A 14,674-nucleotide genomic window follows, 5' to 3' on the forward strand; every position below is an offset into this window, starting at 1 on the left:
AGGGGCAAAATGTGCGGCGCGCTCTGCGCGCCGCGGCAAATTTAGTTCTACCCACTTTTATGTTGATTCCACCCATTCTCATTCATTTATTATGTGCTCCCACACAGTATAATCCTCCTACAGTCACCCGTAAATTATATGCCCCCCTCCATCTCTCTCCCAGTTTCATATACACCCTTCCTCTGCCCCCAGTTTCATGTCCCCCCTCCATCTCTGTCCCCAGTTTCATCACGTTCTCCCCCTTCATCTGCCCACAGTTTAATGTCCCCCGTCTCTGCCCCAGTGTCATGCCGTTCCCCCCCTCCCCTTCATTTGCCCCTTCAGTTTCATTGGGCCCCCTCCATCTCTGTCCCCAGTTTCATGCCGTTCTCTCCCCACCCCCTTCCCCAGTGTCATGCCGTTCCCCCCCCCCTTCATTTGCCCCCTCAGTTTCATTGGGCCCCAATTTCATCTCTCCCCACCCCCTCCATCTGCCCCAGTGTCATGCTGTTCTCCCCCCCTCCATCTGCCCCAGTGTCATGCTGTTCCCCCCTCCCCTTCATTTGCCCCCCAGTTTCTTTGGGCCCCCTCCATCTCTGTCCCCAGTTTCATGCCGTTCTCTCCCCACCCCATTCATCTTCTCCAGTGTCATGCCGTTCTCCCCCCTCCATCTGCCCCAGTGTCATGCCGTCTCCCCCCCTTCATCTTCTCCAGTGTCATGCTGTTCCCCCTCCCCTTCATTTGCCCCCCAGTTTCTTTGGGCCCCCTCCATCTCTGTCCCCAGTTTCATGCCGTTCTCTCCCCACCCCATTCATCTTCCCCAGTGTCATGCCGTTCCCCCCCTCCCCTTCATTTGCCCCCCAGTTTCATGGGCCCCCTTCATTATGTTTCACCTTAATATGTAAAGTAATACAAAACAAACACTTACATCACTCACCTTCTATCACTCACCTTCCCGCGTTCCCCCGACGCTCCTCTCTCTCCCTCCAATCACATACGCAATGCAGGAGCTGTGAGATCAGCTCCTGCTTAGCTCCGGACCGGCTTGCGTGTGTAGGCGTGATGCGATGACGTCATCGCACCTACACACGCAAGCCGGGGCCGGAGCTTTAAAGCAGGAGCTGATCTCACAGCTCCTGCATCGCGTATGTATTTCAGCTCATCGGCGGACGGACGCCGATGAGCTGAAATTGTGACAGGCAAGTGCCGGGGGGCCCCCAGAGGCTCTGTGGGCCCCGGCACTTGCCCGACCATGCCATGCGCTGACGCCGGCCCTGTGTGTAGTGCCCGTCATCCCGTTGCGGCTTTCCACTCCGGATCAGGCCCAAATGAATGGGCCTAGTCCAGAGGGTGCTGTCACGAGGCGGACACAACAGCTGATTCAGCCATGGAATCTGCCTGAAGAAAGGGCAGCTCATTTCTTTTTTCTGCTAGCGCCAACATGCTGCTAGTGGAAAAAAGAATGCTAGCGGTCTCCATAGGCCACTCCATCACCCATCTTCGAAAAAAAAAAAAAAAAAAGGAAATGGACAAAACCTATTGCAAGAGAGTGGAGATTTCATGCAGTCAATCCTTGCTTTCCCAGTTTCTTGCTGCCAGCCCTAGTCTGCACACTGTCTTTAAGACAATGAAGAAGCAAATAGTGATGCCCATCCTTCATCCACAAGGAGAAGCTGTGCAAGAGTCATAACCTATTCAAGTTCCAGGAGAGTCTGAACAGAATTTTCAGCAAGGTTACACTAGGTTCACACCTGCGTTCGGGTTTCCGTTTTTGGGGCTGCTTAGGGACACCATGAACGGAAACCGAATTCACTTAAAAAAAAAAAAAGTAGTTACCTTCGGAAACTTGCGGATCTATAGACTATAATGGTTTCCGCCGTCCTACTTGCAGAACTTTTCTCTCTGCATTTTTAAAGTGGATCAGGCACAGGTGTGAACATAGCCTTACAGTGCTGGTGGTGAAGACTGGAGTGTCTATGCAGAATAAATGATCAGTTATAGTACACACCATAGAATTCAAGAAACTGCCTATAGGACCCATGTGTCACTTCCTGCAGCAGAGAAAAAGAACATCAGCAAAGTGTAGAGTTGGTAAAAGGAAGTCTATTTTTGGTGTGTACTCTTTGAGCAGCTGATCAATGGGGACATCCAACCCCTCTAATCTGAGATTGATGACCTATCCTCCAGATAGGTTATCAACAGTTTAAGCCAGGAAACCCCTTTAATGCAATTCAGAGAATCCCTGCTCTCCTTTTAGGTTCCTGCAGCCAGCACAAGACTGTATGTACTGGAGAAGTCACCCGATAAAGAGACTTTTTTCCCAGTCATATTACTATTACAGTTGTGCTACAAATAGGCTGCCATTATAACTCCGACTGGGAAAACTTCCTCTTTATTCATGAATGAAAAATGTAACGTTACCTTCCAGTAGAGATGACAAAGTATCAGTGTATATCTCTGACAATTTACAACTGAAGTGTGTTCAAATGTTGGTTGGTCGTGAAAGGAACCCACTGAGTGGCTTTTCTGAGACTTCGATCAAAATCTTACATAGAACTCATCTGGTTCCTACTAGGATCCACCGCACTTATCCAACAGCCGCTCTATTATGTTTTCAAGGAGTTTGTATGTTATCTCCGTGTTTTCATTGATTTCCTCCCATACTCCAAAGACATACTGATAAATAAAAATGTACATTGTGAGTCCTATATGGGGCTCACAATCTACATTAAAAAAAATAAGTAAAAATTACTGTAATTACACATTTTTTTTTGTTAATAGACATGTTTATTTCCATTGTGTGTATTGAAACACCACAAAAAAAAAGAGAAGAAAAAGGAAAAAATGATATAATTTCACGCAAAACTCCAAAAATGGACCGGACAAAATTACTGGCACCTTCAATCCAATATTTGGTTGCACACCTTTTAGAAAAAAGTAACTGAAATCAATCACTTCCTATAACCATCAACAAGCTTCTTACACCTCACCTGGAATGTTGGACTCCTCTTCTTTTGCAAACTGCTCCAGGTCTCTCATGGTTGACGTATGTCTTCTCCCAACAGCAATTTTAACATCTCTAAGATATTTCCACAGGTGTTCAATGGGGATTTAGATCCGGACTCATTGCTGGCCACTTCAGAACTCTCCAGCGTTTTGTTTCCACCCATTTCTAGGTGCTTTTTGAGGTATGTTTGGGGTCACTGTCCTGATGGAACACCTATGACATAGGACACAAACCCAGCTTTTTGACACTGTGACCCCAATTCCTTTGGTAATCTTCAGATTTTATGATGCCTTGCACACAGTCAACGCCCTCAGTGCCAGAGGCAGCAAAACAACCCCAAAACATCTTTGAACCTCCACCACATTTGACTGTTGGTACTGTGTTCTTTTCTTTGTAGGCCTCATTCCGTTTTTGTAAACAGTAAAATGTGTTTGTCCAAAAAGCTCCATCTTGGTCTCATCTGTCCGCAAGATGTTTTCCCAGAAGGATTTTGGCGTAGTCATGTACATTTTGGCAAACTGCAGTCTAACTTTTTTATGTCCGTCTCAGCACATCCCGGGTGATTGGCTACAATGCCATGGGTTGTAAACTTCTTGGTTGTGTAGAAGAACAGAATGCCAAAAAAAGCGGTCTGTGAGAAATAATGCGGTGCTGTAAGTCTGAAATCCTTTATTAGGTAAAGTGGCCAAGTTGATCATGTTTGCAGTGTGGACAAAGAAACATTAAAATCTCTGTAGATGGACTTGTAACCTTGAGCTTGTTAATATTTTTGCACAATTTTGTTTCTCAAGTCCTCAGACAGTTCTCTTCTCCTCTTCTCCATGCTTAGTTAGGCACAACAAGACACACAATGCAAAGCATCAACTTCTCTTCTTTTTATCTGGTTTCCAGTTGTTGTTGTTGTTTTTTTTATATTGCCCACACCTGTTACTAGCCACAGATGAGTTTGAATGAGAATCACATGCTTGAGACAAAATTATTTACCCACAATTATGAAAAGGTACCAATAATTTGTCCGGCCCATTTTTGGATTTTTATGTGGAATTATTTCCAATTTGCATTTTTTACTCAGTTATTTTGTGTAGTTCCAATACACAAAGGAAATAAACATTTGTATAACAAAACGTGTAAATTGCATTAATTTTCTAGGAGAAATACCTAATTTACTAGAAAAATAAGTGGTGTGCCAACACTTATCACCATGACTGTAAGTGATGTTCCTTATGAATCACAGAACTTACTGGATTTAATCAATTTTGCCTCTTACATGAATGACAGTTGGCCCACTGACGCTAGGTTCACACCTGCGTTCGGGTCTCCGTTCTGTGGTTTTTGTCTTCTGCATGCAAGAAGACGGAAACCACAGACCGGGTCCGGCCGTGAGCAGCGGTGAGCGTTTTATGCTCTCCGCCGCTAAACCGTTTTTTTAATCCGGACACAAAGTACTGCATGTCCGACTCGGTGTCCGGATTAAAAAAAACGATTTCGCGGCGGAGAGCATAAAACAAATGAATGGGTGAGAAAGAGTCCTGCAGGTTTCCGTATCCTGCCCCTGTTTTGTGCAGGAAACGGAAACCTGCAGTACGGACACCGGGCGCAGATATGAACGAGGCCTGAGACTCCAAAAGCTGAAGCCCTTGGGAAGGGTGGTGTGACTCCCTTTAAGAACCTGTATATGTATGGGGTAGCACTTTTCCCACAATAGGAGTGCTCCCGGAGCTGAAGGCTCACCCCCAGTGCACCAACTGTCTCATTTACATAAAGCTGCAAAGTTGTTTTTCTTCAAATCTATAAAAGAGGAAAAAGTGGCAAACATAACAAAAGTTATCAGTGTAATGTGCTCTGTAATGCAGACAGTAGTAGAAGCTGAATATGGTTGGCGAAGTGGTAGACTCCCTTTAATGGTTGTTCCATATAGAGCAGGCACAGATTGCAGTCAACCTTCCACAGGAAGTCAAGAGGCAGACATAGGAAAACACCAACAGTGAAATGACTGTTGAAGTTTCCTTCACAATAATCACAACCTTCCCACCCCCAGAATCATGCAGAGAGAGGAACAGAGAGAATTCTTGAAAGTTGTTAACTATACAGTCAGGCTATACATAACAATTTCTTATACATTGTAATCACATAAACCAACAGGACTGTAGACAGAAAAAGCATATACAAGTATATAGCTATAGTTCCATCTGTAAATGTCCATTATTCTTCTCTGTATCCCATACTTATTTTTTGTTTCAGCAGGATACCCTGCTCCTTTTACTATGTGACTCGTATTCTACAAGATTACATACTCGTTCCTGAAATACTCTGTGCTGCTGGAGACGCAGCTCCTTCTACTAGGTCACTCTCATTCTGCCAGAGATCAGTACACTCCCTTCCTGACATACTCTGTGATGCTCTGCCGTCTTGCACATTCCACAGTTTACCTAATCACTCAGACTTCTTCCATGTAGCCTTGTTGTGACACCAAAAGAATGGACCGATCACATGCTCCACTCTCTAAAGAAGACCTTTCAACACTTCTACAACTCCAAGTCTTTGAATCATTTAATAGATACAGCACCACCGAGTCTGGCACAGCTTTTTCCCTAGCCCCCACCATTCCTGAGCTATTGGTACTGTTAGTTTCAGCATCTCGAGAGCTAATTTGGCTCTCTACTTTCAGGAGGGCGGACCTTGATTGCCTGCTCCAGACAAGCACCGCCCACCCGACACACAGAATAATTAATGGATTGGCTGCTAACAGTAACAGAACTGATTGCTCGGGGAAGGGGGGCTAGAGAAAAAATTCCAACTGTGATGAAATCAGTGAAGTGGAGCCTACTGAAGGGTACAAAGCGTTGGTGGAAGAGGTAAAAGGTCCTCTTTAAATCTTAAATCCTCTGTGCTGCTGATTCTCCTGGTCCCTCAATTATTTAATTCCAGTTATAGGAGAAAAATAAATCTCTAAAGTAATTTTTTTAGGGTATGTGTAATACCAGGCATCAGTGGTTGTTCTCCAGCAGCAGTTACTGGGTACTTAGAAATGACATCATTCTAATAAAAAGACTTCACACGGGGACATGTTATGATGTACTGTTGTGAACATATTGCTTACCTTTCAGACAGGAGACTTGGAGGCCCATGCTGTCATTCTGTCCTCAGAGACCCTGTAAGACGGCGCTGCAAGTCAGAACAGGAGCAGCAAGTGAGCAGCTGCGGTAACATCAGACACTGAATTAACAGACGACTCTTGTGACACAGAAATACAAAGTAACTGAAAACCACAAATTCTGCACAAAGTACAGGCGAGAAATGTCAGCGTGCTCGCTCGGTCTTGCTACCTTCACACTGCTGTGTGCTTTCTGCAAGGCAATGTACACAGTATCAGCTTCCTGTAACTGTTTAGTTTATTTTCTTTTCATCATTTGCCGAATGTTTACCTATTGAGCAAAGGGCAACAGTGGGGTGAGAGTATGGGGTAAGCTGGAGGCTACCTGCAAATAGCACAGGACCACTCCAAAACTGATCACTGTATATATATATATATATATATATATATATATATATATATATATATATATATATATAAAAAAAAAGCCAATGTTGCAAGAAAACTCTGCCAATAAACTAAAAATCATTTCCACTAAAGGAAATGTAGCACTGTGTAATTCTCGGAATATCACCCTTGATAGACTTAGATACATTTGCTCAGCAGATGTATCACACATAATAGGCTTAGATATAGTGGCTCAGCAGATGTATCACGCATAATAGGCTTAGATACAGTGGCTCAGCAGATGTATCACATATAATAGGCTTAGATATAGTGGCTCAGCAGATGTATCATGCATAATAGGCTTAGATACAGTGGCTCAGTAGATGTATCACACATAATAGAATTAGATATAAAAGCAGTAGGCAGTATCACACAATAGCCTTAGATAGAGCAACAATATTACACATGATAGGCTTAGATACACTAGCTCTCCAGGCAGTATCACACATGAAATGATTAGGTACATTGGCTCAGCAGACAGTATCACACAATACGCTTTGTATAAGATGTATTGTTGTCCAGGACTGGTAATGCTAACACAAAGAATTCAGCATGAAGCCCCCACATACCTACACACACAAAACACTCTCCTGTGAGTACTGCGAGGACAGTGAATAAGAATGGCAGACAGAACACAAGGGGTTGCTTACCTGAGTGGTGTGGACTCCACATATCCTCCTCCCAGTCTGCTGGACTTCACCTGGCAGCAGAGCTTTAGTCTTCTGACCGCAGAGCAGGGCAACCACCTCCAAACCAATCAGCTCCTTCATAACCACAACTGCAGGGAACACATGAAAGTTTTTTTCCTTTTCATTCAGCTGCAGTAATCCCATTACTCCCCGCTCCTGGATCCGCCTGTCCAGCCATTACTCATACATTGCATTACAGGAAACTTGGCAGAGATATATACTTTACATTGTAAAATGCACCATTAATGGGATGGACGAGGAAAGCAAAGCAGATGGGATTGCTGGTAATGATGTGAGGCACTAAACACCACTATATCTGTCAGCATGAAGGGTGGGGAGGGGGGGGGGGGTGGGGGTCAGGATATATTAACATCATGTAATGTTGAAATCATCACCGATGCAGGAATCGCCCCTAAACTAGATGATAAAGATGTTATATGAAACAGACAGTAGTAAATCATTTTAGGTCCCTTCATGGGGTCAGACACCATGTTTGTACTGAGCAAATAATACATCAAGGCCAGCATTTATATGTTTTTGTAAATGCAGGACAGCACGCCCATGATGCTGTAAAAGTTCACAGCATCATAAATCGGATAATTCTGTAAGTTCAGTTCACAGGAGCCATGGCTGGACTGGGAGATAAGACTGACAATGGACTGTACATTGTGTCCCATATACATCCATATGCAAGGGTCCTTCCATGGTCAACTTTTTGGACAACTTCGTCTCATTTAATAGATCATGTGATTCTGGTCCAAATATGCTTTGATTAAGAAATGTGACTGCTTTCTGTCTGTGTCTCCCTCCCTTCTAGCTTATTTACAGTCCACTCCCTGTTACTAGGGAAGTTCCGCCCATAGATCCCATTATAAAGCAAGACATCCTCATTGTGTTTAGAACCAGGAGCGATTGATCTCTTCACACAGTGAATGCAGAGGCGAGGGGTTGTTTTCCCTCGCAACACATCTGCAAACTGCTTCCTCTGTGCAATGGACTGAACATTCTTCACATCTCGAAACTTACATTGTAAGAAAAGTCTACTATGGACATGGTTAAAAATGGGATATTAGTCATATACCTCAAGCAGTTTTCCTCACTGTGTTCATAGATTGCTATTTTTCTGTGACAGGGATCTTTTTAGCTGCGACATGCCTGCATGTATTTGCAGTGAAAAGTTCCTGGATCTCCTACATTATGCTCACTTAGACTTTTCTCAGTTATTTGTTTGCTATTTTAGTTACTCTAGGCAGAATTATATGTAAATATACCAGTAGTGGTCATAATGGATAGGGAAGAGGAACAAACTGCTCCTTATTCCACTATGTATGAAAACTTATACAGTCATAGAACAGACTGGACAGCAAGAACATATACATATTTCAACTCTTCATGAAAGCCCAGGTACGCTTTAAAGATGTGATTAATGATAAGCAAACAAATTATTGTGAATAAATGGCGACCACCATAAGACACTATTGCCACAGTCCAGGCAGTAACCCTTCTGTGGCTACATGGAGTTTCTACATGACATGTTTTATTCACTGTTGTGTCTACATACAATTTTGGGTGCAAAAATTATCTTGTCACTCAAAACATATCATTAGGTAAATGACATATGATACATTGCAGTCAGTTTTAGTCATGCTTATTTTGCAATGATGTTGACCAAGCACCCTTCGCAAAACATACGCAAGAGTTGTGTGAAGGTCATCTAATGCCCCTAAAAGGTAAATAGTGAGAAATTTAATGATCACAAAAAGGAATTTACAGTAAATCTGCCCCAGTGGGTTGGCCTCATAGACGCCTCTCTCCTAACTCTGGAATACTGCGGAATAAGAAACGAAATATTTGGTTAAAATTTAACAGCTCTGAAGGTCTTTAGAGGGTTAAGATTGTAGCACAGCGATGTTTGATAACACATCCCTCTTTAAAGGACACATTCCTAATATTGGTCATTTTGCTGCTGAACTACAACACAAAAAGGATAAGGGCTAGTTCAGACATAGTTTTTTGGTCCGGATTTTGATGTGGAATCCGGGTCAAGAAACCGCCTCTCATTGAATTGAATGGGAGCTGGTCATTTCCTTTTTCCGCGACCTGCCCTATCTTGACGTGGATTCCGGACCAAAAAACTACATGTGAACTAACCCTAAAATTCCCATCTTTAGCGTCATTTTCACATCAGTCTGTAACTGTAAAGTAAAAGTCAGTTGGGTTGGAATGAAGTATGTACTTGGGGCCGCTATGTTAAGGGCCACCAATGTGGAGGTTATTGTACAGCAGGGCTGGGCAATTCTAACCTAAATCTTAAAGAGGACCTTTCATCAGATCCGGCACATGCAGTTCTATATACTGCTGGAAAGCTGACAGTGCGCTGAATTCAGCGCACTATTGGCTTTCCCGATCTGTGCCCGGTGTAAAGCGCTATCGGTCCCGGGACCGTAGTGCTTTATAGTCAGAAGGGCGTTTCTGACACTTAGCCAGGGACGCCCTTCTGCCCAGCAGCGCCTATCGCGCTGTACTGTAGAGCGGGGAGGAACGCCCCCTCCCTCTGCTCACACAGCTCTTCCATAGACGAGTATTATCAGGAGCGGGAGGGGGGAGTTCCTCCCTGCTCACACAGTACAGTGCGATAGGCCGATAGGTGCTGCTGGGCAGAAGGGCGTCCCTGGCTAAGTGTCAGAAACGCCCTTCTGACACTAAAGCACTACAGTCCTAGGACCGATAGCGCTTTACACCGGGCACAGATCGGGAAAGCCGATAGTGCGCTGAATTCAGCGCACTGTCAGCTTTCCAGCAGTATATAGAACTGCATGTGCCCGATCCAATGAAAGGTCCTCTTTAACTGTGATTAGAGATGAGCGAGTACTGTTCAGATCAGCCGATCCGAACAGCACGCTCGCATAGAAATGAATAGACGTAGCCGGCACGTGGGGGGTTAAGCGGCCGGCTGCCATTAAAGCGGAAGTACCAGGTGCATCCATTCATTTCTATGGAGCGTGCTGTTCGGATCGGCTGATCCAAACAGTACTTGCTCATCTCTAACTGTGATGAATTCACTATTTTACCTCAATTGTGATTAATGAGTATTTTAGGACACTCCATTTTTACATGCCACGCCCCCTATTTATATGTCACGCCACTGACTTTTTGCTTTTTACATATCAACAGTCCTGACAGTATAACATACAGTTAGCGATATATCCTTTAGCTAGTTGGCAGACAATATGGCATGGATGTAAAATAATTGACACAACTGATCTGAACAAGTTGCCATCAATTAATTGAACCAACTTTCGATTTTGACTACTTTGTGATGAATTGCCCAGCCAACTGCAAAAACTCAAGATGACCAGGTGGATTCTTAACCTCTGTGGGCTACTTACTTGTTGTATATTTCCTCAATGTCTGTTACTCCACCAGGATGAGCGACTCTGTTTTACTGCATTGTCTATTAAGATCTGAATAAGATTGAAATCCGCTTCCTGTCTGAACAGCGGCTTAGGCAGCTTCTCTATTCTCCCATGCTGTACACTGCAGTTACTCTACTACAGCACAATTGTGGTCAGTTTCATTCAGTTTTGCTGCATGGTCTCTGCAGTGTTATGTTGAAGACACACCTTCTCCCTCATCAGAGGCACAGGCTGTTGCTCTTTCCTTCCTCCCTGCTTTACGCTGCAGCTCTGATTGTTCAATTTGGCTGCTGCATAGAAGTGCAGGCTCAGCAGGAAGTCAGTAAACCGAGAGGGATTTTTATTACAATAAGGACAGAGGATTATAGAGCACAAGTAACTAAACCATTAGTAAGGAAATGTATTCCAATAAGTGGGGGGAGCCTGTAGAGCAGCATACCCACGATGCATTTCAGTAGTCTTCCTTAGTTTACTCTTCTGCAGACATTAACTTTATAACTAATCTCAGAAGCAGCTTTAGAGAAATGCAGCGTCTGCCAGAAGATCACTTACTGGAAAATTAAATATACAGGAGATAAGATTCATATGACTGCAGCGTTAACACCAGGATCTGCCAATTCTCTGATGTGCGTTACTACAAGAACAGATCCAACATCTATCAAGCGGCTGTTGGCTTAGGACACGATTTGTAAAGAAATTTGGGAATTCTTACTAAAGAGAGAAGGACTCTCCCCTATACAGGTATTGGCCACAGTGGAAGGCATCTCTCTGGAGGACATGACCTACTCACACACAGCACGCTAATTTCAATAACAACTTTGTCATTCTAATCCCCTCCATTTGGTGGCGCTGCAAAAGGTTTGAACACTTGCTGGTGGATTTTCCTAAAGACTATAGATTATATCAGAGTCCCAGCAGCAGCAAAAATTCTGATCAGAAAACCCCCAACAGAAGGTATACTCTCCATTTTGCCATAATTTTATTCCTTTGGATGAAACCTGCAGTGTAAAAATGGAGGATATTATTTTGGTTGCCCCGTCCAACAGCCAGTACATATGTCTATCAAAAAAATATATATAACAACTATGGAACAGATGTAAACACGATGCTGTCATTGCCACTTGCAGGCCGCCATCACAGAAATTAAAAAAAAAAAAAAAAATAGGACTATGAAACTATTACTGCCTGCTGCTGCGCGCTGCCTGCACAAATCATGCAGACAGGAAAGTAGATTGTGAAGTATTTTCCTGTCCGCATGATGACTGCAGAGATCTGGTGGCAAGATAGGGACCCCATTATAGTTTATGGGGTCCATGTGCTTTCAATGGCGCACCGCTTGTAGTTGCGTTCAGTATTCCGTTCGGGGGGTCCTCATGCAAACTCCCCTGGACGGAATACCAATGCAGATGTGAATGAGGCCTTACTTACCACAGGTTTCAATGCGCATCATATGTTTGAAACAAAGTTATTTACCCAGAATTTTTAAAAGGTGCCAACAATTTTGTTCCACCCATTTTTGGATTTATGTGAAATTATATCCATTTTTTCTCTGCTTTTTTGTGTTGTTTCAATACACACTAAGAAAATAAACGTGTATAACAAAACGTGCAATTTCAATCATTTTCTGGAAGAAATAATTCATTTACTATAATATAAAAAGTGGTGCCAACACTTACGGCCATGATTGTATATATTTTACCTGAGGAACAACGAGATCCCCTTCCACTCTCCCTGAGCCAGCTCAGGGCTTCTCATTCACAAGGAAATCAATATTTTTTATAAACTTATTGGAAAATACAATTCTATGGAAAACCTTTTAAAGGGCCATTAACCCTACAGTCTGGAAATGATAACAGTGCAGCAGCATTATAACAAGAACAGCTGATATCAGTCGCACTTATTGTGCAGTTCCGGCCACTCATTCTATTGAAGAACACTACAGTCATACAGTAGGAGATGGTTGATAACAGGGAGCAATGGATGCCATTCATCTGTTCAGAATATAAAGTGAAGCTGACACCAGAGCACTCTGTTGCCTGTGTTTAATATGAGACCTTGTTGCAGGCTTATTGCTGGACGCACCTTCTACACTAGTTTGCTTCTAGGACCCTAGGCCTTGGCCTGTTATTGATTTATATGCTATGTTTTCATGTTTTACTGCTTTATATTTTCTTGAACACCTTAGTAGAAATTTGGCTAAACATAAAGTGACGCTGACCTGCAGACTGACTTGAAGTGACTCCCTGCGCCGGTGGCACTCTTAGATACAATGAAGCACTGTAACATTCAGAAACTGTTTGCATCTCTTCTAATAATCTCAAAGTTAAATGATTTAATTCACAAAAGTGTTTGTAATTTTATTTTCCAAACCTCCAGTAGTATCCAGAGCTGCCAACAGCACTAAACAGCTAATATTGCACTCAATCTGTATTACACAGAAGAGCTGAAGTTATATTTTTGTTGGTTTCTATTGGAAACATGCACAAGCCAAGGAACATGATTTTTGCATCAAAACTGTGCGCAGAGGTTTTATTATACATAACACTGGATCAAAGGATCCTCCTGCAGTGCACCAGCACTGAATAAGGTCTGGTTCACATCTGCATTCGGGTTTCCGTTCGGGGAGTCCACTTACGGTTACCTAAGTAAACCCTCAGACCCTATAGACTATCATGGGGTCCATGTGGTTTCCGCTCGAAACATGCGAAGGTAAAAGGGCTGCTTGTAGGACTTCTCTCCACATGTTTTGTGCAGAAACGGAGCGGAAATCACACGGACCCCATTATAGTCTATGACAGGGGTAGGCAACCTTCGGCACTCCAGCTCCCAGCATGCGTACTTGCTCTGCTGTTCTTGGACGTCCCATGGAAGTGAGTGAAGCATGTTGGGAGTTGTAGTCTCACAGCAGCTGGAGTGCCAAAGGCTGCTGACAACTGGTCTTTGGGGTCACAGGTTTACCAGGTACCTGCTTTTTTATGTGTATAGGTTTCCGTTCAGGTGTCCCCAAGCGGACATGCTGAACGTAAACCCAAATGCAGATGTAAACCGGGCCGTATTCAGTAATATGTGCGGTACTATCTCTAATAGTATACCTTACCGTGTTTCCCAGATAGTAGGACACCCCCCGAAGGTAAGGCATGTTTTTTTTTTTTTTTGTTGAATTGCCTAATATAAGGCACCCCCCGAAAATAAGGCATGTGCACAGGAAAGCCGACTGCTGCCTCTGCTGTGGTCTCCACTGTCCCTGCTGCTATAGGTATAGGCTATAGCTCATCCCAGAGGCAGAGGCAGCAGCCGGCATACAGCAGAGGCAGCAGCCGGGTTTACTGTACACACGGAGCATAGAGTACAGCATCCAGCCGGCTGCAATGCCAGTGAAGTGAGGCTCTCCGGCGCAACCGTCAGAAGCCTCGCTTAGCCCCGCCCACCTCATCCACTGCCAGGACGAACAGCAGCACCAGAGCTGCTACAAAGATGGGAAAGGTAAGTAGGACACCTCCTCCCCTACACTACCTACAACCAGCAGTCATGCTGGCGCTCCGCTAAGGAAGTGCCGGCATGACTGCCGGTTGTCATAAGATGTCCCCCGAAAATAAGACAGGTCCTATATTTAGGAAGACAATTTAATATAAATCACTGTCTTATTTTCGGGGAAACACAGTAGCTCCTGTAGGGGCAAGAAGGATGTACATAAGGTACCTCAGTTTACAGCTGAGCTTTGTATCACTTATCTGAGCTTCCACAAAGCACTGATCTCTGGAAACAAAAAATAAGATTTCATGAATTGATTTTAGACTGGAGTTTAAAACATAATTAAACTTTCAGACAACTTTTGATTTTATGGCAGTATTTGTGTCATAAATACATTTTGTAATATACCTGTACTTTATCAAGAAATTTTGGATCTTTCTGTGAAATCCTGCATCTCTTTAGTCTTTTCTGCTTTCATATGACACTATGGCTGCAGTGCTATCTGAATTATTTCAAGGCATTAGGATATTTATATGCAGCTGTATAATAAAGGATGCAAAAAACCCAATCC

The sequence above is a fragment of the Leptodactylus fuscus genome, chromosome 7 (assembly GCF_031893055.1).
Source record: "Leptodactylus fuscus isolate aLepFus1 chromosome 7, aLepFus1.hap2, whole genome shotgun sequence".
NCBI classification, from domain to species: domain Eukaryota; kingdom Metazoa; phylum Chordata; class Amphibia; order Anura; family Leptodactylidae; genus Leptodactylus; species Leptodactylus fuscus.